The sequence below is a fragment of the Bos indicus x Bos taurus genome, chromosome 15, assembly GCF_003369695.1.
Source record: "Bos indicus x Bos taurus breed Angus x Brahman F1 hybrid chromosome 15, Bos_hybrid_MaternalHap_v2.0, whole genome shotgun sequence".
Classification (NCBI taxonomy): Eukaryota; Metazoa; Chordata; class Mammalia; order Artiodactyla; family Bovidae; genus Bos; species Bos indicus x Bos taurus.
Window position 1 is genome coordinate 67,185,192 of NC_040090.1, and position 24,604 is coordinate 67,209,795.

General features: G+C 39.3%; 1 protein-coding gene across 4 annotated transcripts in view; it reads right to left on the reverse strand.

Moving 5' to 3' along the window:
- Positions 1–23,093, reverse strand: part of ELMOD1 (ELMO domain containing 1) — an 86,359-nt gene extending 63,266 nt beyond the window's left edge. For 2 of the 4 annotated variants that reach the window (XM_027563850.1, XM_027563853.1), the window contains exon 1: positions 22,792–23,093. The gene's annotated coding sequence lies outside the window, so the exon portion shown is untranslated. Of the gene's footprint in view, positions 1–4,986; positions 5,102–6,356; positions 6,426–22,791 lie in introns of all 4 variants that reach the window. The other 2 variants (XM_027563852.1, XM_027563851.1) reach the window with 2 other exon arrangements.
- Between the last annotated feature and the right edge of the window lie 1,511 nt (positions 23,094–24,604).

The following is a 24,604-nucleotide window of genomic DNA, read 5'->3' on the forward strand; positions in this document are numbered from 1 at the left end:
TTTGATTGGGTTATTTGTGCCTTTTTTTTTTTTTTTTTTGAGCTGCATGAGCTGTTTGTATATTTTGGAGATTAATCCCTTGTTGTTGCTTCATTTGCAAATATTTTCTCCCATTTGGTGGGCTGTCTTCAGTTCATTTATGGTTACCTTTGTTGTCCAAATGTTTTCGAATTTAATTAGGTCCCATTTGCTTAGTTTTTATTTTCATTATTCTGTGTGGTGGATAAAAAAGATATTGCTGCAATTTATGTCAAGGAATGCTTTGCCTATGTTTTCCTCTAAGAGTTTTATAGCATCTGGCCTTACACTTAGGATTTTAATCCATTTGGAGTTTATTTTTATACACGGTGTTAGAGAATGTTCTACTTTCATTCTTTTGCATGCAGTTGCCCAGTTTTCCCAGCACCACTTATTAAAGAGACAATAGTATCTCTGTCATATATTTCACCTCTTTCAGTTCAGTTCATTTCAGTTCAGTCACTCAGTCATGTCTGACTCCCTGCGACCCCATGGACTACTGCAGCAAGCCAGGCCTCCCTGTCCATCAACAACTCCCAGAGTTTACCCAAACTCATCTCCATTGAGTCAGTGATGCCATCCAACCATCCCATCCTCTGTCATCCCCTTGTCTTCCCACCTTCAATGTCTTATTAGTCAGAGAGTAATTGACCATAGCCGTGTGCATTTATTTCTGGGCTTTCCATCTTGCTCCATTGATTTTATTTGCTTTTCTGATAGCACCACACTGTTTTGACGACTGTAGCTTTGTAGTATAGTCTGAATCCACTTTTCTTTCTTAAGATTGCTTTGGCTTATTTGTGGTCTTTTGTGTCTCCATAAAAATTTTAAGATTTTTTTTTCTTCTAGTTCTGTGAAAAATACCATTGGTAATTTGATGGGAATTGCATTGAATACGTATATTGTCTTGGGTAGTATAGTCATTTTCACAATATTGACAATTCAAGAACATGGTATATCTTTTCATCTGTTTGTGACATCTTTGATTTTTTTCATCAGCATCTTATAGTTTTTGGAATACAAATACAAATGCTATAATACATCTTATAGCTTTTGTATCTTCTGGTACCTTTATTGCTAGGTATTTTATTCTTTCTGATATGATAGTAAGCAGGATGCTTCCTTAATTGTTCTTCTCATCTTTTGTTGTTAGTGTACAGAAATGCAACAGATTTCTGTGTAGTAATTTTGTATCCTCCAAATTTACTGAATTTGTTGATGAGCTCTAGGAATTTTCTGGTAGCATCTTCAGGATTTTCTATGTATAGTATTATGTCATCTGCAAAGAGCGACACTTTTGCTTCTTCTTTTCCAGTTTGGATTCCTTTTTCTTTTTCTTCTCTGATTGCCATGGCTCAGAATTCCAAAACTATGTTGCATAGAAGTGGTGAGAGTGGACATCCTTGTCGTGTTCCTGATCTTAGAGGAAATATCTTTCAGTTTTTCACTGTTGAGTATGATGTTAGCTGTGGGTCGGTCATATATGACATTATTATGATGAGGTATGTTCCCTCTATGTCCACTTTATTATAAATGGGTGTTGAATTTATATTGTTCATTTATGTTTGTTCTCTAAAGCTTCTAGCTCTTTATTAAACATTCCCTGTATCCTTTCAGTCTGTGTCTCCATTCTTTTTCCAAGATCTTGGATGATCTTTACCATCATTACTCTGAATTCTTTTTCAGGTAGTTTGCATATCTCTACCTCACTTGGTTGTTCTTTCAGGGTTGTATTTTGTTCCTTCATCTGGAACGTATTTCCCTGCCATTTCTTATTGTCTACCTTTCTGTGTTTGTGGCCTCTATTCCTCAGATTGTAGGACTGTAGTTCTTTTCTGTTTTGTGGTGTCTGCCCCCTGGTGAGTGTTGCTGGTCTAGAAGGTTGTGCAGGCTTCCTGGTGGGAGGGACTGGCCTGTCCTCTGGTGGGTGGAGGTGGTTCTTGTTCCTGTGGTGGACAGGGCCACATCAAGGGGTGCATTTAGAGGTGGCAGTAGGCTCAGGATGACTTTAGGTATTTTTAACCATCCTGGTGGTTGTTTGGCTTGAGGTGTCCCAGAACTGGAGCCTGCACGCTGTTGTGTGGGGCCAGTCTTGTTGCCAAAATGGTGTCCTCCAAGAGAGCTCACATCAATGAATATTCTCTGGGGCCCCCACCAGTGTCCTTACAGTGAGCCACAGACATTTCCTACCTCCCAGGAGACCCTCCAAGACCTGCAGGTAGGCCTGGCCCAGGCTCCTGTGGAGTCACTGCTTTGCTCTGGGTCCCAGTGCACATGAAACCTTGTGTGCATCCTCCAAGAATAGAGTCTCTGTTTCCCCCAGTCCTGCGTAGCTCCTGCGCTCAAGTCCCACTGGCCTTCAATTCCAGATGTTTTGGCAGCTCCTCCTCCCAATGCCAGACCCTGAGGTTGGGATTCAGAACTCTCACTCCTATGGGAGAACCTCTGAAATACAATTATTTTCTAGTTTGTGGGTCATTCACCTGGCAGGTATGGGATCTGATTATATCATAAAAGTGCTCCTCCTATCATCTTATTGTGGCTTCTTTGTCTTTTGGCGTAGAATATCTTTTGGAGTAGGTTTGAGTCTTTTGTTCATGGTCGTTCAGCAGTTAGCTGTGATTCTGGTTTTTTTCATGAGGGGAGGTAAACTCAAGTTCTTCTATTCCACCATCTTGTCTCTTGCCCCTCTCAATAGTATGATTTTTATTCTTCAATTTGTTAATACGGTATATCACATTGATTGATTTATGGCTACTTGCATCCCTGAGATAAATCCCACTTGAGTATGGTAAATGATCCTTTTAGTGTATTGTTGGATTCGATTTGCTAATATTTTCTTGAGTTTTTTGCAACTATGTTGATCAGTGATACTGGTTTTAATTTTCCTTTTGTGTGATATCTTTGTCTGGTTTTGGTATCATGGTGAGTTAATCAAATGAATTCAGAAGAATTTCTTCCTCTGCAATTTTTTGGAGTAGTTTAAGAAGGATAGGTATTAAGTCTTCTCTAAATGTCTGGTAGAACTCACTTTTGAAGCCACCTGGTGGCTAGACTTTTGTTTGTTGGGAGTTTTGCCAGTATTTTAATACACAGCAATTTCTGTAAAATATTTTATGCATGAAAAAAATTTTATGTGTCAACTTAAGATTGTGGTTGCTTCTGAGAAGAGGGAGGGTTTTAGGACTGGAGAGTGAAATAAAGGCCTCCAATTTTAAAAATATTTTATTTATTAAAAAGCAAAATAAATGGTAAATGTGTTCATTCTGAGTGATGGGGCTGTATACTATTCTTTGTACTTTTGTGTCTTTTAAAAAGTATGAAGCTTAAGATAATTCATGAATGTGGCTTCATGAAGCAGTTTTTCAATGTAGACAGAACAGTCTTCTATTGGAAATGCCATCAAAGACTTTCAGAAATGAAAATAAGTTATTGCCTGACTTCAAAGTTTCAAAAGACAGGCTGACTCTCTTGTTAAGGGCCAATGCAGTTGGTGAACTTAAAGTTAATGCTCACTTATTCAGAAAATCCTAGGGCCCTTAAGAATTAGGCTAGATCTACTCTTCCTGTGCTCTATAAGTGGGACAACAAAGTCTGGATGATAGCACATCTCCTTACAACATGGTTTACTGACTCTTTTAAGCCCACTGTTGGGAAATTTTGCTAGAAAAAAAGGATTCCTTTAAATATATTACTACTTAATACACCTGGTCACCCACGAGCACTGATGGAGATATACAATGAAATCTATACTGTTCTTATGTTTGCTAACACAAAATCCATCCTGTAGGCCATGGGTCAAGGAGTCATTCCAAATTTTAATTCTTACTATCTAAGAAATATGTTAGTAACACTATAGCTGCCATAGATGGTGATTCCTCTAATGGATCTGGGCAAAGTCAAATGAAAACATTTTGGAAAGGATTCACCATTCCAGATGTTACTAAGAACATTCATGATGAACAGGATTTTGGAAGAATTTGATTCCAACTTTCATGGATGACTTTGAGGGGCTGAGGACTTCAGTGGAGGAAGTAACTGCAAATATGGTAGGAACAGTAAGAGAACTAGAATTAGAAGCAGAGTCTGAGGCTATGACTGAATTGCTGCAATCTCATAAAACTTGAGCAGATTAGAAGTTGCAAAGAAAGTGGTTTCTTGAGAAGCAATCAACTCTGGGTGAAAATGTTGTGAAGATTATTGAAATGACAACAATGGATTTAGATTATTACATAAACTTAATTGATAAAGCAGAAGCAGAGTTTGAGAGATTGACTTCAATTTTGAAAGAAGTTCTTCTGTGGGTAAAATGCCATCAAACACTACACAGAAATTGTTCATGAGAGAGTCAATTGATTCACCAAACTTTGCTGCTGTCTTAAGAAATTGATACAGTCACTCCAATCTTTAGTAACCACCACCGTGATCAGTTGGCAGCCATCAACATCAAGGTAAGACAGTCCACCAGAAAAAAGATTATGACTTACAGAAGGCTCAGATGTTGGCCAGCATTTTTAGCAATAAATACGTTATATTATTAATTAAGGCATGTACATTTTTTAGACATAATGTCATTGCACACTTAATAGACTATGGTATAGTTTAAACATAATGTGTATATGCACTGGCAAACCAAAAAATTCTTACAATTCAGTTAATGGCATTGGTTTAGAAACAGGCCCACAAAATCTCTGAGGTATGTCTGTAGTGACTTCCTGGGTACAATAATGAAAGGGGAGAAGTAAGTAACTTTACAGTTGAGAAAGCTGACAAATATTAACTTGGGCAGATGATAAAGATTAATATTACAGTGATAATTCATGTTGACAGTATATACCCTTGATATAACGTAATGAAATGGCACTTTAAGAAATGCAGCCCCAAACTGAAAATTTGCTGGACGGACAAGGGAGATGGTCATCTCTTCTCTCAGGTGCTGGTCTGCCCAGTCCACACTGACGTACTGACCTTGCCTGGCCACCTCCAAGGAATCCTAAGAGTTTTGGTCCAGCTTCTAGATGTCCAGGTTCAGACAAAAGTATACATGACGTAAGACTTTCTCCATGGACTTATGGTCAATACCCTGTGGAATTAGGAAGCAGAAGTTGTGGGGGGTGAACAGCTGAGATCTGTGAGCTATGGACAAAGCTTTGGCTAGTTACTTAGAATATGTGTTTGGAATAGGGTTGGGCTTAGGAAGGCCTTGATGTGTCTGAATGTGGGACTCAGTGTTTGGGATGCTGGGTGAATAATGTAAAGTAAAGTCACTCAGTCGTGTCCGACTCTTTGCGACCCCATGGACTGTAGCCTATCAGGCTCCTCTGTCCATGGGATTTTCCAGGCAAGAGTACTGGAGTGGGTGAATAGGAAACTACAAAGATATAAAATCGAGGCAGTGTGATTGTCAGAAAGTATGTCATAGTATTGAAGATGAGGTTTGTGAATATATGAAAGTTGTTAACCAGTGATGTTTATCTTTGGCCAAACTGACAAAACTTTTCACTTTCTTGGAGCATCAGTATATTTCAGATTTGGAGGGGCAGCAATTAAATCCTTTAAAAAAAGAAAAATAACAGCAATTTACCTCTGTGGTTTTTCTCCTTTAAACCCAGATTAATCATGATAAAAACATCAGACAAGTACTTAATGAGGGCTATACCAGAAAATAACCAGTATTGCTCAAAACTCTCAAGATCAAAAACAAGGAAAGTCTGAGGAGCTGTCCCAGTCAAGAGATGCCTATGGAGTTACGATTATTAAATACACTGTGGTATCAAGGATCAGATCCTAGGACAGAAAAAGGACATTAAGTTAAAACTAGGGAAATCTGAATAAGCAGAGATTTTCGTTAACAGGGATCAGTATCCGTCCATTAGTTGTGACAAATGTAGCATATTAATATAAGATTTTAAAAAATTAGAGTATAATTGCTTCACAATGTTGTTTTAGTTTCTTTGTTTTATACAACAAAGTGAATTGGCTATGTGTATACATATATCCCCTCCCCCTTGAGCCTTCCTCCCACCCCCCATCCCACCCCTCTGGTCATCACTAAGCACCAAACTGAGCTCCCTGTGCTATACAGCAGCTTCCCCCAGCTATCTGTTCACACATGCCAGTGTGTGTATGTCACACACTGCTCCCAATTTGTTCCACCCTCCCATTTCCACATGTTCATTCTCTACATCTGCGTCTCTATTCCTCCCTTGCAAATAGGTTCATCTGTACCCTTTTTTCCTAGATTTCACACATATATGTTAATATATGATATTATATGATATTTGTTTTTCTTTTTCTGACTTACTTTACTCTGTATGACAGACTCTAGGTCCACTCACCTCACTACAAATGGCCCCGTTTTGTTTCTTTTTGTGGCTGAGTAATGGCTCATCTGGTAAAGAATCTGCCTGCCAATGAAGGAGACGCAAGAGATGTGGGTTAGATCCCTGGGTCAGGAAGATCCTCTGGAGAAGGAAATGGCAACCTGCTCTGGTATTCTTGCCTGGAAAATTCCATGGGCAAAGGAGTGTGGCGGGCTACAGTCCATGGGGTCACAAAGAGTTGGACACAACTGAGCACACATTCCTACACACACACACAATTAACAATAGAGGAAACTGGGCACTAGTATAAGGAAACTCTATAGTATCTCTGTAATGCTTCTGTGAATCTAAAGCCATTTTAAAAAATTATTACAGTATGTTAGTGCCTACTATGCTCTAAACACAGTTAGGCACTAAGGATACAGGGTGAACAAGAGGTTATGAATTCCATCTTCCAGACCCAACAGTCTTAAGGAAGAGAGAAGAGAAGCTGGTGTATCAATACAAAAACAAATAGGTACTTAACCACAATATTACAAGTGAAAATGGGTGCTGGGACAGTGAATGTAAGAGATGCTTACCTTAGATGTAGGGTTTGGGGGTTCCCCCAAATAGCACATGCAAAATCCTAGAAGCAAGAATATATTATACACAACGTATGGAGGGGAAAACATTCAATATGACCTAGTGTAGTGCTCAATGAGAAGAACAGGTAAAAACTGAGATGGCAAAATATGGATGGTCAAGAAAGGATCAGGTCATTGAAAGCTTTATGTGATATTAAAGACCTCTGAAACTTATCCCATGAGCAGTGAAGAACTACTGAAAGTTATAGACTGGGATGTGCCATGATCAGAGTTGTAGTCTTAAAAATGTAATCTCACTGTAGTATGGAGAATAAATTAGATTGTGGTGAAATATAAGTAGGTGCATCATTTTTAAGGTTGTTATAATCATCTAGGCAAATATAATAATGGCAGGATAAGGCAAAAGACAGAGACAAATTGTGATGGATCTGAGAGATATTTAGAAGGTAAAATCAATAGGACTTTTGTTAACTGACTGATTGAGGGTGGTTAGTGAAGGAAAAGGAAGAGTCAAACATTATGCCCACATTTATGGCTAGCAACTAGGTAGACAGTGGAATTTTCCAGTAAGACATGGAATTTTGGAAATGCAGATTTGGGGGTCTGGTTGTATCTGGGGATCTTAGGTTCATTTTGAATCTTCAGGCTCAAGAGGGATTGTAGATATACATGTTTCTGAAAGTCAGGAGAGAAATCTTAGTTGTATACAAAGATTTGGGTTTCCTCAGCATATAAATGGTAATTTAAACTACAGCCCAGAGGAAATGATAAACAGCATACGCAACATTTGTTGTTCCTAACAATACTTTTTGCCATCAGGATAATATTAAATTAGGATTGTCATAAGGGAATAAAGTAATGGAGTACATTTCAGAAAGATTTTTATAAAAATTTCTAAAAATTATACTTAATGGTTTAATTTCAGTTAGCTAGAAAACTGGTTTACCTAAAAAAATAAACTCATTCATAATGATGTGGGATAAATGAAGTATCATAATACTTCAGCTTCATGACCTGTACATAGTGGTTCCTCAGTCTTTCCATTAAAACAAAACAAAAACTTCTTGAATATTTGTGTGCCAGTATTGTTCTGGGTAACATGTGCATGTGTGCTAAATTGTGTTGCTTCAGTTGTGTCCTACTCTTTGTGACCCAGTGAACTGTAATCCACCAGGTTCCTCTGTCCAATGACCTTCCCGGGCAAGAATACTGGAGTGGGTTGCCATGCCCTCCTCCAAGGATCGAACCTGAATCTCCTGCGGCTGCTGAACTGCAGGTGGATTCTTTACCACTGAGCCACAGGGGAAGCCCTTTCTGGGTAGGGCAACTTAGTTTAATACTACAAAGGATCCTTACTATTTAAGGGAAATTTGTCAAATATAACAGAGAATATGCATGCTGGTTAAGAGCACAAGTTCTGGAGACAGAATTCATGTCTGAGTTTCACCAATAGCCAAATGGCTTTAGACAAGTTGCTTAATCCCTCTGGGGTTCAGTTAGATGGGGAGAGAAATCACAAGTACATTTAGAACGACTGCTCTAAGAAGTGAATCAACCAAAGCCTAGCATAGTTAAATGTAATATGCAATCAATGAGTTGCTACTTATTTCTAGTATTATTATTACTGTCTTACCATTCTTATTATATCCTCCCCTACAGTAAAAGCTCATTTTATCAAGAATCACTTAAGAGACTGTTTAGATAAATTCTGGCAGGTTGTGACCTGAACTGGCACACCAAAGATTGTGATAAAGAGAAGCAAACAGAAGTAAAAAATAATTCAAAGGTAGAATCAAACTGACTTGCTGGTTGTGTAGGACAAGTGATGGGAAGGAAGATAGTAATTAGTCCTAATTATTTGTTCTCCAAACAGGAAACAAAAATAGCAATTAATTCTAATTATCTGCCCCTAAAGAGGAAACACCAAAAACGGCTTTGGATGGTAGAAGAAAGCATTTTGCAAATGGTATTTAAGTCCCTGCTCACTGGGTGCTCATTAAATAACTTCTCTAAATGTTTTCTATAGAAAGCAAAAAGAATTACTTTATTTTTTAAATCTAGCTTTGTTTTAAAGAGGCACACCTGTTAATATATTAATTACTGTTAACTAGAAAATTACATAAAAGACAGGAACAAATCATAATTGGTATGCAATGTACGATACTCTGAGACACTACTGGTGAGAAATGTCCTTTGAATTGTTTTTCCATAAGTGATGCTGAGTTAATCTACTCCTTTGTAGCCAAAACAGCATTTCTGAAGTGGCTGGCCATGGCCTAAGCTCAGGGAAAATTTGAATTTACTTTTTGTTTGCACGGCACTCTAACAAAATAGTAGCCTTGATAGACTTCTCAAGTATTTTATACACCAACCTGCTGACTTTAACTTGATGAAGCTTCAGTTCAGTTCAGTTGCTCAGTCATGTCCAACTCTTTGCAACCCCATGAACCACAGCACACCAGGCCTCCCTGTCCATTACCAACTCCCAGAGTCCACCCAAACCCATGTCCATCGAGTCGGTGATGCCATTCAACCATCTCATCCTCTGTCGTCCCCTTCTCCTCCTGCCCTCAATCTTTCCCAGCACCAGGGTCTTTTCAAATGAGTCAGCTCTTCACATCATGTGGCCAAAGTATTGGAGTTTCAGCTTCAACATCAATCCTTCCAATGAACACCCAGGACTGATCTCCTTTAGGATGGACTGGTTGGATCTCCTTGCAGTCCAAGGGACTCTCAAGAGTCTCCTCCAATACCACAGTTCAGAAGCATCAATTCTTCGGCGCTCAGCTTTCTTTATAGTCCAACTCTCACATCCATACATGACTACTGGGAAAAACCATAGCCTTGACTAGACGGACCTTTGTTGACAAAGTAGTCTCTGCTTTTGAATAAGCTGTCTAGGTTGGTCATAACTTTCCTTCCAAGGAGTAAGCGTCTTTTAATTTCATGGCTGCAATCACCATCTGCAGTATGATGAAACATAAAACATATTCTCTGACTCAAACATTTTTATTCAGTTTAAACTAGGTTGTTGTTTAGTTGCTAAATCATGTCTGACTCTTTGAGACCCCATGGACTGTAGCTCACAAGGCTCTTCTGTCCATGGGATTCTATAGGCAAGAATACTTGAAGTGGGTTGCCATTTCCTTCTCCAGGTAAATCAGGTTAATTAAGTCTATAATATGTTATAGGGTGATCACATATGACTAACTCACGTCCTTCTTAGCCTCCCAACTCTATACTGCATAGTCTCTCTGAGCTCTGGTTCCCTTCCCCTATCATAGTCATCATAGTCATTCCATTCACATTCTCACCTATACACAGGGTTCAAGACTACTTCCTTATACTACAAAGATCACTCTGATCATAAACATCTCAGGAATGATAAACATTTATCTATACATAGACTAAGTGAGTATATAAATGTTTGGTTGAAGGCAGAGCATGGCCTAATCCAAGCTCTATTTTCTTATCTTTGTTTGATATGGTTTAATGTGATGTTACTTCTTGAAAGGTCTGCTTTTGGCTTCCATGTTTCCATGTTCTCCTGATTTTCTGTCTATCTCACACTCTTCCTCTGCCTGCCCTTTAAGTATAGGTGTTCCCCAATGTTCCTATTCTTCTGCTATACCTTTCCTAAGTGACCTTGTGTGGCCTCAAACAAATTCAATAAATGATTTATCCAAGGACAGACAGCCAATTGGTAGGAAGAGACCTCAGTTCTTAATTCTAGTCAATAAATATCATTATGCACTCATTACATTCACTAGAGACTCAAAATAAGTAAAACAGTCTTTGCCCACACTGCCTTTTCTGAAGTCAATATAGAAGCTCTGAGCTTTTTCAGTCTCTTCTTTCACTTTCATCAAGAGACTCTAGTTCCTCTTTGCTTTCTGCCACTAGGGTGGTGTCAACTGCATGTCTGAAGTTATTGATATTTCTCCCAGCAATCTTGACTCCAGCTTGAGCTTCATCCAGCCTGGCATTTCGAATGATGTACTTTGCATAGAAGTTAAATAAGCAGAGTGTTATATAGCCCTGACGTACTCCTTTGCCAATCTGGAATCAGTCTGTTGTTCCATGTCGAGTTCTAACTGTTGCTTCTTGACCTGCATACAGATTTCTCAGGAGGCAGGTAAGGTCATCTGGTAGTCCCATCTTTTGAAGAATTTTCCAGTTTGTTGTGATCCACACAGTTAAAGGCTTTGGTGTAAACAATAAAGCAGAAGTAGATGTTTTTCTGGAATTCTCTTGCTTTCTCTATCACCTAGCGGAAGTGTGGTAGTTTGAACATTCTTTGGCAGTGCCTTTCTTTGGGATTGGAATGAAAATTGACCTTTTCCAGTCCTGTGGCCACTGCTGACTTTTCCAAATTTGCTGGCATATTGAGTGCAGCACTTTCACAGCATCATCTTTTAGGATTTGAAATAGCTCAGCTGGAATTCCATCACCTCTACTAGTTTTGTTTGTAGTGATGCTTCCTAAGGCCCACTTGACTTCGCATTCCAGGATGTCTGGCTCCAGGTGAGTGATCACACCATTGTGGTTATCTGGGTCATTAAGATCTTTTTATACAGTTCTTCTGTGTATTTTTGTCATCTAAATATGTTTATAGACTTCCATCTAAACACAACAAATAAAACACATGTAATCCAACACATAATCCAACTAACACCAACCTAGACAGCATATTAAAAAGCAGAGACATTACTTAGCCAACAAAGGTCCGTCTAGTCAAAGCTACGGTTTTTCCAGTGGTCATGTATGGATGTGAGAGTTGGACTATAAAGCAAGCTAAGCACTGAAGAATTGATGTTTTTGAACTGTGGTGCTGGAGAAGACTCTTGAGAGTTCCTTGGACTGCAAGGAGGTCAAACCAGTCAGTCCTAAAGGAAATCAGTCCTGAATATTCATTGGAAGGACTGATGCTGAAGCTGAAACTCCAATACTTTGGCCACCTGATGCACAGAACTGACTCATTGGAAAAGACCTTGATGCTGGGAAAGACAGAAGGTAGGAGAAGGGGACAACAGAGGATGAGAGGGTTGGATGGCATCACTGACTCAATGGACATGAGTTTGAGCAAGCTTCCCAAGTTGGTGATGGACAGGGAAGCATTGTGTGTTGCAGTCCATGGGGTCTCAAGGAGTCGGACACAACTGAGCGACTGAACTGAATTCAACTAACGTAAATAAATCAAAAAGCATAAATCCATAAGGCTAAGGGCAACAGGAGTGCACATGAGATGTCAGCAGAATCTGGAAGCTGAAAGATAAGCAAATGGCAATGTACTTCACCTATCTGACTAAACCTACAGTGAGGGAAGTAAACCCAAAGGCAATACAATTCAGAGTACAGACTCTCAGTCATGTTCAGGAGTTAGGGATGCCAAACTCCTGTAAAAATGGGAATGCAGAATGAATCAACACAACTTGATTGAAAGTTTTCATAAGGATAAGTTAGGGCCTAGATCTCCTCCCTACCTAAAGAGAATAGGCATAACACCTCTCCATTCCATCAGAAGAGGTGAGATTAACTTTTGAAGGGGATGAGTTAAATAGGTTCTGAACTTCTAGAAACAAGAAATGAGGCTGAGCTCTATACTGAATACTAGGAAGTTAAACAAAAGTCTACATGATAAATGTGAGATTTATCCAGCCTTCTTCTCCCATTCAGCTCCCAGAACAGTGGCAGACAGATCACTAGTCCTCAGATTTACCCTTCAGAAAACCATCCAAAGCAAGATACATGTGAAACTCTCTTAGGTGAAAACAGAGATAATGCGAGAAGTGAGGAAAGAGAAAAGAATGCATATAAGGGAAAGATGTTAGGTATGAAAGTTAAATCTTCACTTCGATAGTAGAAAATCAGTAGATATCATATTTTTAAATATTGAGAAATAGCAATATTAGCGTATTATTTAAAAGTAAGGTGGAATACACCAGAAGAATAAGCTAAAAGAATTAAAGTGAGTATACCTGAGAAACACATGTGGAATGGAAAAGGACTGGGCAATAGGCCTATTTTACATTATAATACTGTATAATTATATGACGTTTTAAATGATATATATTACTTTGATTAAAGACAAAAATTTTTTTTTTTTTAAGGTGACATACATAGGGTGGTGTTTCCAGCCTCCTGAGGTCCAATGGCCTTAAACTCGGTGAACCCACACTTTAAAAAAACAAAAAAGAAGAAACAGGTTCAAGGAACTAGTCAGTTGCTTACATCAAGTAGATAGATTCAAAAAGCCCAAGTTACTTTAGAATAGTATGCCACCAGACCACACGCTGTAGGTTGTTTGTTGAATTTGACACAAATTAAAATGTATTGAAAATATTTAATGGGAAAGTGGAAGAGTTTGAGCTGACAAATGTTGACACAGTTCAAGTCATTTGATATAATAACTAGGAATCCTCCTCTTGGGGCCCAAAATAATAACAGAATAGATATGACATTTCTGAAGATTGCTTTGGAAATGGCAAGAACAGCAGTATATTCTTTAAACACATCTTCAACTAGAGAACATATTCAAAACAAAGTTGCAGAGTGGGAAATCAAGATATATATTACTGCAGGATTATAATATGACCTACTAGCATCATATAAATGTCTTACAAATAAATCAGTGGACACTGAAGTATTCTTCAGATGGTTTTCTTTTTAAAAACCTCCCCCAAAAGGTAGTTTAAAACCTAATTAAAATAAACACACAATTTGTTTATTTAAAAAGGTGCTACAAACTATAAATTTTATTTCTAGGAAAGCAGAAAAACAATATTTTGAGTATGTGTTTTAGAGATATACACTGAAATATTTACAAATGGTATGGTATGATTTCTGAGATTTGCTTCAAAATAAAATTGGGTGGATAGAGAGTAGGGGTTAAAAATCGAACAGCATTTATCATGAATTGATAATTGTTGAATACTAGGATCCATTATGTTATTCTGTTGACTTTTGTACAAATAGAAAAGTCGTCAAAAATAAATGTGCCATCCACAAACTGAGAACCACTGTAAGTACACAGGCACATTTTAAAGTCAAATAAAGTTAAAATGATTAGTACCTGAATTTGTTCATAACATAAATCTACTACTATTCTTCAACAGCTTTGGCAGACTACTAGAACAACGAAACAGAATTTGGTGTTTAACTCACAACATTTCCATGACTGACCTAATTATCTTAAGTTCTCTTTAAATCTACTCTAGAGCCCCCACTATGCTGTTATGTATCATCATTTTTTAGTAATTACTTACAGAGCCTTTTTTCTTAATGGTAAAAATGTAGTAGTATATATTCAATGACATCTTAGACTTGGTGAAATATGTTAGATGGGTTGAGGAGAAAAAGGTGGCAATTAAAACATGACACACTTGTTTTCTAATTTTTCTAATGTGTTCTAATTTCATAAATGTTAAGATGAAGAAAACAATTTGACTCTTAGCATTGATGACACATATATTTTTCCCCCAAAGCATTCTTTCTCACCCCAACCTTTCATCCCTATACTAAATAAATCTTGAGAGTCAGAAATTCAAAGAATATCTGCCTTTATCAAAGTTTGACAGTGGCATCCCTACCTTCTCCTACTTGTCCTCATACCACTAATTTGAAAATACCAGTTTTGCTTGCCTCTCCTACCAAATGCCAAGCAAGGTGCCTTGTTATAGAAATACTCAGAAAATGAATAAATGTTTCCTCTTGAGCCTTTGATAGTACTTTGTACTCAGTAGGCACCAGTGACTGACTAAGATGCCAGTGTAAGCATGGACTTGTTTGCCTCATACCAGTCAGGGTTTCTTATTATGACAAGGAATGGAAACTAGCTCTGCCTATTTAAGCAGAAAATGAATTTGAAGGTAATCTACAGAATCTCCAGGAGGGCTGGAGAACTGGGTTTAGAGGTTGATGCTGCTGCTGCTGCTGCTAAGTCACTTCAGTCGTGTCCAGTGAAATGTAGACAAAAATAATGCTTAAAATGACAACATAGAGCCAGTCTAATAAAGACACCTTTACTTCCATTATCAGGTCCAGAATCAATAGCTGGCTCCACTGACCTCTCCCTAGGACTGATCAAGAGTATTGCCAAAAAAATATGTGCTTCTGGGGCAGACTCTGGGTCCATGTCTCTGATGAGTCCACGTCTTATCTCACGCAAGGATGCCTGGGAGAAAAAGCATCTGGCACTTTTAGCTGCTATAGTGAGAAGTGGCCTCTGTCTCATAATGTGAGACAGCCCCCTCAACACAGGAAAGGGGTTCAGACAGCAGTGTTCAAGAGTAAAGATGGGTGTCCACTCTATATAAACAAATACCTTTGAAAGCCAAAACACACTGCAGACAGAGTACACTAGAATACACTGAGTGAATACATGTCTGCCTTTCATCTTTGTCTACTTTGTGCCATTTTATTTTAGAACCTGAACATGATCCTTTGTGGCTACTCTGTGGCTATTCAAAGAACATATTATTTTATCTAAGAATTTCAAGTCTGATCTTAACTAGGTGAACCCACTGGTGGTCACAAAGTAGAAGCATTTAAGTGATGATTGGTTAATTATCTAAGGAATAATCTTTAAGTAGAAAAGAATGAGGAGAGATATTTATTATTAATCAAGGAAAGGATGTACAATAGTTATGTGCTACATAAATGTTACTAAGTTAATTAGATGTTGGCAGGTTCATAATAAATGCCTAAGAACTCAATGTAAAATGCATAATCAGATTTAGGAGGTGCTTTTAAGGTCATATGAGCCAACATCCTACCCAGGCTCACAAGAGTCAGGCATTCCCTTACTACACTTCCTGATAGATGGCCCAAAATGCATCACTTTCAGTACAGTGAGTTAATAGTGTCTGTTTTTGATCTTTTTAATATGGACTCTATTGGACTCTAATGGACTCTATGGACTCTAATATGCAACCAAAGAAAGCATTAATTTCTTCTGTACTGTTGGTTAATACTCAAGTGAACTAACTTTTACAACTCAAACTGTTGTTAAAGAAGGACTTCTACTCCCTGACCTTAGCAACTAATCTTAGAAACTAAATGAAACCAACTCTTTCTGCGCATAATTTTAGTTTCAGCTCTTGCTCTGGGCTAAGGGATATTAAGTGTAACCCTGATTGTCATTCAAATTCACTAGTTCTTGGAGCTTTGCATTATCAACAAACCTGATATATGTATAGTCTATCTCTGTGTGTATGTGCTCAATCACTCAGTTGCGTCTGACTCTTGGCAACCCTCTAGACTGTAGCCTGCCAGGCTCCTCTGTCCATGGGATTTTCCCAGCAAGAATACTGGAGTGGATTGCCAATTCCTCCTCCAGAGGATCTTTCTAACCTAGGGATCAAGCCTACGTCTTTCCAGCATCTCCTACATTGGTAGGGGAGTTCTTCACCATTGAGCCATCTGGGAAGCCCTAAAACTGTAGAAATGTCAGGGTCAAGGGAAGAGATCTGAAGCAGGCCAACAGAAACAAGCTTCTATGTAGCTTTCACACTTAGAAACATTCTTTGGTTCCAGCTGATGAATCCAGCTATTAGATCTCATCCCAGATCTCATTTTTTCATTTCATCTACAAAGATTACTCAAGAGTCTAGTTGACAGATGTATTCCAGAAGGTTGGTACAGATGTAAAAATTTGATGAGTCTGGCTCTATTTTAAATATTCTATGTTATCTACAATTTAAAGGAATAATAGAAGAAATACTTGGTACAAAACATCAAAAACTATAATCCAATCTTTCTGTTTTATGTCTTGATTTTCATGTACTAGTTCACATATTGGGCTACATACAGATCATACATGAGACAGAATATGAAAACCAAATTTCTATGCCAGATATTTTAATGTAAGCTTTCAAAGTTTTAAGTTATGTATTTAGGTTGTCCTATGAAGGGTAAATATATATTTACAATTGTTATGATTAATGATGTGCATAATATATATTAATTAAAATAGCTTTGATAAATGTTTACCATTTTGAAGAATATATGATAAAACTTCTCAATTAAAAACAACTTTTTTAAGATTTTTGCTAATTTAAATGGATTCTAAGACCAAAGAAAATTTGAAATTAAAATATAACTGTTCTACCAGAATATAGAATCTTCAGAAAATTTGGCTTTCAAATACTGAAGGGTACAGCATCTTGATTCTTCTTCTGAAGCAAAAGGAAGAAATATATTTGTATAGTTAATTCATGCCAGAGACTGATTCACACTTAAAATATTTATAATGCCAAACTGTAATGTAAAAAAAAAAACAATAGGGAACAGAGTTTATGTTATCATTGATGACATTTGCTAAACCAAAAAGCAGCCGTGGTATAAATAAGTTATTAGTTTCATCATGAATGAAAGCTTCTAAACATATGGTAGCTTTACTTATACAAGGGAAAAAGGACTGAGAGTTATATCAGCTGAAATAAGACCTTATACCACACGTTCTAATTAACAAAGTCCCAATCCCAATAATTAAAATGGAAACTACATTTAAAAGTTATGTAGACTTTTGAATCTGTAGTCATTAGCTTGTTTGAAACTGATTTTAAGGGGGCTTAATGAGCTCTCCTTGGAGAAGACAATGGCAACCCACTCCAGTACTCTTGCCTGGAAAATCCCATGGACGGAGGAGCCTGGTAGGCTGCAGTCCATGAGGTCGCTAAGAGTCGGACATGACTGAGCAACTTCACTTTCACTTTTCACTTTCATGCATTGGAGAAGGAAATGGCAACCCACTCCAGTGTTCTTGCCCGGAGAATCCCAGGGACGAGGGAGCCTGGTGGGCTGCCGTCTATGTGGTAGCATACAGTCGAACACTACTGAAGCGACTTAGCAGCAGCAGCAGCAATGAGCTCTCCTTAAACATTTACCACAATCATCTGATTTATATTTAAAAAAAGCAAAAGATCAAACATAGCAAATTCTGAATTATTCTGGTGGCATCAAAAACATTACAGATTGTACACAGACAATATAGAAATTGTCTAATTACATTGAGATTGAAGTTATTTATCCCTTAGAACACAGTTAATGTTTATTTTATAGACAAAGATGATTGGAGTTGACACAATATTCTCTTTTGAAATGTGTATATCTTTCATTTTTCAGCACAGAAACTGATGTTAAATAAGACTTGCTCATGGTCAGCATAAATGAACTGGAGGGCTAAAAGTTCCTGGGATGCAAAAACAAACTGTCTTCAGAGTCTCTAAATTCAGACTATTTACTGAAGACTTAGAATGTGAACTGAGCACACAATTTCAGTTAAAGCTCTTTCTGGGTGACAGTTCGCATAAGCTGTCTTTAGAGATCACTGAAGTAAGGCTTTCTTTAATAAGTCATATCACTTTAATAAGTGAAACCCTGCTGAAAATAGAAACTGTAGTCTAATTGCTTTGAGATTTTGGCAACTTCAAGATGTCTTTGATCACTTTTTTTCTCATGTACTATCAGAATTATAAGGCAGGATATGTTTGCCAGACACTACAAAGAAGAACAATATAAATACTTGAAACAGAGTGTTTTCTGTTTTATTTTTAAGGAATAATCATTTGATAAGGAAAAACCTGAATTAACTGCTTCACTACGCATTTAAGCATAGAGTAATTTTGTGATTTAAAAAACTTACTGTAATTTAAAGTTTATATTTTATATGCTTATTTACTGTAATATAAAGTAGAAATTTAACCATAAATATGGATACTCAGGGCTTCCCTGGTAGCTCAACTAGTAAAGAATCCACCTGCAATGCAGGAGACCCGGTTCGATTCCTGGGTCAGGAAGATCCCCTGAAGGAAGGGGTAGGCTATCCACTCTAGCATTCTTGGGCCCGGTGGCTCAGATGGTAAAGAATCTGCTTGTAATGCGGGAGACCTGGGTTCAATCTCTGGCTTGGGAAGATCCCCTGGAGGAGGGCATGGCAACCCACTCCAGCATTTTTGCCTGGAGAATCCCCATGGACAGAGGAGCCTGGCAGGCTGCAGTCCATGGGGTCCCAAATAGTTGGACACGACCGAACTACCAAGCATAGCACAGCACTGCATGGATATTCAATTATATGAAGCTTTTCTGAAGATGGTCCCTAGAGATAACTATATCTGTAAACAGACATGAAATCTAGGATGGCACTCTACCATCATTTGCTTGAGACTGGCAAACAGGAACCTTCAGAAAAAGGAGATTTTCTGTTCTCTATTTGGACCATAGTGGTTTGATCTTCAACTTCCCTGGAAAATTCCTATAATGATCAATAGTGAAAGTACCCACTGGGTCTTCAAAGACATAAATATAAGTGGTGTGTTTTTGGAATTAATTACATTTGAAATATTCTGAGTAGGTATTTTCTAGTACTATAAGCATATGGCTATTTTCATATAGTTCTATTTCTGTAAAATCTACATTTTTTTCCATTATCAGAATCTGCTTCTTTAAAGATAGCTGAACTAAATCAGAAAATGATTGCAATTTAGTATCTTTTCCTATTTGAAGCAACAGACTTGCTAAAGCCAAAACATCGGCTTATCTTATTTCAGGAATTTGGGCAAAAGCAACCAAATATTGATCAGCATCACAAATATCAAATTTAAATATCATCTTTTACATAAAAATAACAAAACTTTAAAATGCTATATACCAGATTTGTTTGATGATGATTTTTTTCACCTGAGGAAACCAGGAAGGTAGCAGAACTGTGAAGAAGCCCTTTAAGTATTAGTCAAAAGGCAAACAAACTATTTTTTTAATGCAGTGAGATGCATTCACCCAAGTACCGTTTACCAATCCTTGGACTTGTCCCTTTTCAGCTCCCTTTTCCATTCCCATCACCAACTATGTAATGTCCTTTAGCATTCCCTTTTCATTTTCCTCATTCTCAGCAGGCTTCTTTGTCCTCTGACTGAGGCCGTCAACCTCTAGCTCCACTCCATTAGGTATAAAGGCATGAATTTCTTTATTCCTTACCTCCCAGGGTAAGATCTCTCTCATTCAAGGTCAGACCTGTCAAAACTGCTCATCATTTTTGACTAGAGCCGCTAAGCAGAATTCAGTGGCTTTCCCAGGCTCCTCGAGTGGACCCTGGAAGTCTCATATCTTATGATACAGAGCTCTTCCTCTACCCCCACTTCCCTTACTCATCTTTGTATCTTTTGGCACCTCTCACTAAATCTAGCAAGCAGAGATGTGTTGAACGATTCACTTTTTAAAAGTATTTAAAATTTTTTTTAATTGGAATATAACTGCTTTACAATGTTGTGTTAGTTTCTGCTGTACAACAAGGTGAATCCAAATGCGTATGCATCTCACTTTTAAGCATGAGTTATTTTCAGTAGCTTGAACCAGAACTGGACTTGTCCCAGATTGTCTGTAGAAAAGCATATGATTTCTGCTCCACTTTCAATTTTCAAAACACAATGACCCCAAAAAGAGGACCGAAATATTTCCAGTGACTATAGAGTTGCCAGATAAAATACAGGCAGCTCAGTCAAAACTGAATTTCAGATGAACAACAAATAAAACAATTTTTAGTATACCTCAAATTGTGCATGGGATATACTTGTACTAAAAACAATTATTCATTGTTTATCTGAAATTCAAATTTAACTCATGAGCAGCTTATATTTTTATTTGCCAAATCTGACAGCTTTACCAGTGACTGTTTAAAAATTCTCACAGGACTCAAAGAATGCTTCTTTAGAGCACCTGGAGGCTTGTTTCTGAGCTCTGCAAACTTCTCAACTGGCCATATTTTATGTCTGTTAATGATACTGAGTTACTTTCTGAGCAAGTCAGTAACATACTTTAGGAAATGCTGTTTCTTATACAAAATTTTTACTTATTTTGTTAATTTCATAGAATTCACTTCTAATACCATCTATCAATAATTTCAGCACAGAGAATACTGTAATGTTGCCCCAGATTTCTTGGAAAGCTGATATTCAGAGTCATTATCAATACTATTTCTGAATTAAGTCCTTGCATTTATGTATTAATAATGAAAAATTTTTTGAAATTTTAAGTTTGAAAACACAATATGAGAAATATATGTCTTTCATTCGGGGATTCCTTTTCTTCATCAAGCACAGTGAGACATACTGTTCTCACTAACAGGCTGGGGAGAAGCAGCCCCGGAGGCGGAGGTGGAGCCTGTGATGTAACTGCAGTGGGGCTTTGCTAGAAAAGTCTTCTCTAAATGAGAAATATCTGTACACCGAATTGTTTAGCTTCAATGTGCATGGTCTTACAAGAGAAAAGACTTGTCTCTTTCAGCATAATGTAAATCTTAGAGGCTTGAAATCTTTGTCAACAGAGGAATTCCTCACATTGTTTAGAGACATACTAAGAGTCTCACTAAGGGAGGAAAAAGCAGGTTTCTTCAGCAAAGGAGTACCACTGTAGCGCATTAATGGTGTGTGTGTTATAGTGGAAGTTATAACCCAAAGTGTGAGGAAAGATGCCCTACAGCTTCTTCCAATCCTGAAAGTTTCCTACATTACTGTGTTGTTTCCTTATTCTTGACAGTGATTATGGAAAAGACCTTCATTTCTTATTCCCACGGAAGAATTCAGGAGAGAGAAATGTCTCCCAGTTGTAGAGGGATACAAATTTTGCCTTTCTTAAAATTTCAACTAGATCTCAGATTCAACTTCTAGGGAGACAATGACTAATTCTGTGTAACTACTTGGTGTCTTAAGATGATAATGAATTAAGACGTTTATTCCAACATAAGCATATTACCTGCTTTCCACCATATTGGAAGCTCCGGTTTGTCAAGCTCCAGGCTCAACACTCACACTGCAGAGATGCAGAACAACGCTTGGATATCTGCCCAAGACTGGTCTCTCCGAACGACAGACTCAAATTTACGGTACCAATCTAAAGCTCACCGTGGGGTTGGCAGTATCTTTTTCCTAGTTGGTATAGGAAAGGGATGAGATCTGGCAAACTGAGGCTCGGGGCTTCTACCTGCCTGTGCAGAGCATAAAGGCTGACAAACATATTCATTAAACTTGATCTGAAGCAACCGAGCCTACGAGGTCGTTCCTGAAATATTTATAAGGTGTGTTACCGGACTCGCCACTTACAGGTGGGGAGGAAACACGGTGAATAGAAGCACCCACACTTGAGGGGCGGGGGCGGGGACGGGGTGGGGGGGCGGCGAAAGGCACTCACAATCGCACAGCTCACCACCACACTTAACTGTTTTGCTTTTAATAGCTCTGTCAGCCGTCGCTCCCCAGTCGCCTGTTCAATTCTACCTGCCTAGGAAAGAGATGTTCTCGTAAGTGAGGGGTTTCCTGGTAGTAGGAGGCACCGAGCGTCAGCTCCTAAGACAGGTCCCCGGGTTCCGGGCGCTGATGACCCTCCAGCTCTGCGGCCCGCCAACCCGAAGTCCTGCACTGCCCCTAGGGCCTCAGGCCGTGGGGCAGGGGGCCCCGAGACCCCGACGGGCCACTCGCCCTGCCCGGCCGCCCTTGTCTCCGCTCCTATTTTGGTCTCTGCCGACCATGCCTCCTCAAAAGCCTTCGGCGTTCGGTCAATAGGTGATTAGCGCCCCAGCCAAGATGTAAACAGCTTCTCCCGCCTACCTGCATCCCCCAGGTGCTAATTTGGGGTGGCAAGATGAGGGGACAGATGACGGTCCTCAATGACCACGAAGCCCCTGCACCGAGGTAGTATGCACTTTTCATTGCAACACCCTCCTCCCACACCCGCAGCATTCCTGCTGCGCCCCACACGCTGCACGGCTCGCGCGATGCCTCGCGTCCTCGCCGCCACCTCGCTCCTCTTCAAGGGCGTTCGCGCCTCTCCTCTCCGCTCCCGGTGGGTCGCCCCAGGACGCCGCTACTCACGTGAACTCGGCGGCCGCAAAAGCTCAGCAGGTCCCGGCGTGCGGCAGTCGGGTCTCCATCTCTGCTCTCCCAAGCGCTCCGGCTGCGCGCTCCGCCGGCGCTGGACGAGGTCGGTCCCAGCGCGGAGCCTGGACCAGGGCTGCCGCACTAGCTGCGGACGCGGGCGGGGCGGGGGCAGGGCCGGAATTTGGGTCGCTAGGAGCTGAGCAAGCTGGGATGGGCCCCAGGCGGCGGGCGGCGAGCAGGCAACCGAGAGCAGCCCCGGGTAGGGCGTGCGGAGGTTTCCCTGGAAGCACAACCCGGGAAGCCACTGAGCATGCCCAGTCGCGGGGGAGGGAGCGCGGGCGTCTGGAGGGGAAGGGTTAAATCTGCAGACCTGGCTGCTTGGGCAGAAAGCAAGGAGTACAGGCTGGAAGATGGTGAACCTCAGGAGACTTGTCTATGGGGCTCCTAAAGAATCCTGGAATAAGAAGGCAAGATGTATTCCTTGCTCCCTTCTCGGAGAATTGTTCAGAGCGCCAAGTTTGTTTTTTGCTCAGCTTATTTTACCAAGTGAGATCTCTCCAATCCAGACATTCACCCCTCACCTGCTTCCCTGAGCCTGGGGTCCTCACCTACAGGGATGCCTCAGCAGTACCCTCCTTTCCCGATTACTAGACCAGTCCGGTCAAGTTAAAGAGCCAGCTTTTTAGTTTGGTTTGTAATTGAGGTCACGTCAATCCTCTCAGGTTACAAATTTGCATTTTTATCAGGTTTCAGAAACAATACCTTAACCCTGGGGTTAATTATAATGGATGAATTATGAACAACAAGACCTGGGGCTGTTTGGGGAACTTTGCTTCACAGTGCAAGAGGACTTGGCTCTGAACTCACTTAATACACACACACACACACACGCACACACACACACGGAGACCTGTGCCTTTATTTTGTATTGTGTTTCGTATTAAGAAGAACGTTTTTCTCTCTAAACAGTTTCTTAAGTTAGAAGCAGGATAGAGTAGGGGAAAGACTATGACCTTGGAGGTAGGCCTCGGTTTCGGTTTCATTTACTACTCGAGTAGTTTACCCAGCTATTCTTCCTCTCTGTTACCTCATCTATAAAATGGTAAGTCCTGGACTTCCTCTCTGGACTGGCGTAAGGATTAAGTGAGACAATGATTGCAAAGCACCTGTTACATAGTAAATGTTCACTGAATAAAATTCCTGTAGGTTCCACCTCCACCATACAGTTTTTATGAAAGGTTAGGTTAGTGATAGCCCTTAAATGGTGAACAAATTGTGTTCCTTCCTCACATCATATAAGCATTACCCTTTATCCTTCCAATTTTTTTTTATTGTTGTTAGAAGCATTATCCACTATTACCTTCCCTTTATACTCTTCAGCTTCTTCATACTTTTAAAATAAAACCTCTTGGGCAGCCATATATGAGTCCTCTTTGGAAGGAAAAGCTTTTTAGGAGAGATTCACTGTTGACAGGTTTATCCACATGACAAAAGAATTTCACTCCAAAGTCGATTTTTAAAGTAATTTACTATTCTTCTTTTACTACTATTCCATAAAGTAAAGTATACTTGCATGGGAAGAAATTTACTTTCCACTGATACTGCATACATTTTAAAGTACCATTGCTCAAAAAATAAACTTTTCAATAGCTCCCGAACATTCCATGTGTTTCGTAATGCTTTGCCTTTATTTATGGTGTTCCAAACTTTCTGGAAGACTCTTCTCTTTCCATTCTGCTTTACAAAGTCCTACCCATTCTTCAAATTCAAATGCCACCTTCTTTCAGAATGCTTCCCCTAACTGCAA